Source organism: Apaloderma vittatum, unplaced genomic scaffold (assembly GCF_000703405.1).
Source record: "Apaloderma vittatum isolate BGI_N311 unplaced genomic scaffold, ASM70340v1 scaffold10614, whole genome shotgun sequence".
Lineage (NCBI taxonomy): Eukaryota > Metazoa > Chordata > Aves > Trogoniformes > Trogonidae > Apaloderma > Apaloderma vittatum.
Window position 1 is genome coordinate 15418 of NW_009713209.1, and position 369 is coordinate 15786.

At 53.1% G+C, this 369-nt stretch overlaps 1 protein-coding gene across 1 annotated transcript in view; it reads right to left on the bottom strand.

Annotated features, from left to right (window-relative positions):
* CRYBA1 (crystallin, beta A1) overlaps positions 1 to 369 on the bottom strand; it is a 10761-nt gene that overhangs the window by 749 nt on the left and 9643 nt on the right. The window lies entirely within an intron of this gene.

Below are 369 nucleotides of genomic sequence, written 5' to 3' on the forward strand. Positions count from 1 at the left end.
GGGGGCGAGGAGCCGACGGTGCGTGTGCGAGCGTCTCACTTGCATGGGGAGAGCGAGCGCGTATTTATTTGTGCCGTTGTTTTCATTACACCGAGTTAAGTTTTAAAACGAAAAAACCCTTAAATATGCGTAGGATTGAAAAGCGGCGCCGAGGGCGAGATCATGATGTATTTTTTTATTAGCTATGAAGATACTAATTCAGGTTAAGGCTTCTCTCATGTTTCTGTTCCTGTAGTGGGTCTGGCGAGTCCCTTTCCTCCGGCTCCCGTGCAGGCTGCCTGGTGGGGTTGGGGTTTTTTGGGGTTCCCGCATGGGCAGGTGCCGTCTCCATCTCCTCTGCTCTTTTCCTGCGGCTCCCCCTCGGCTGGG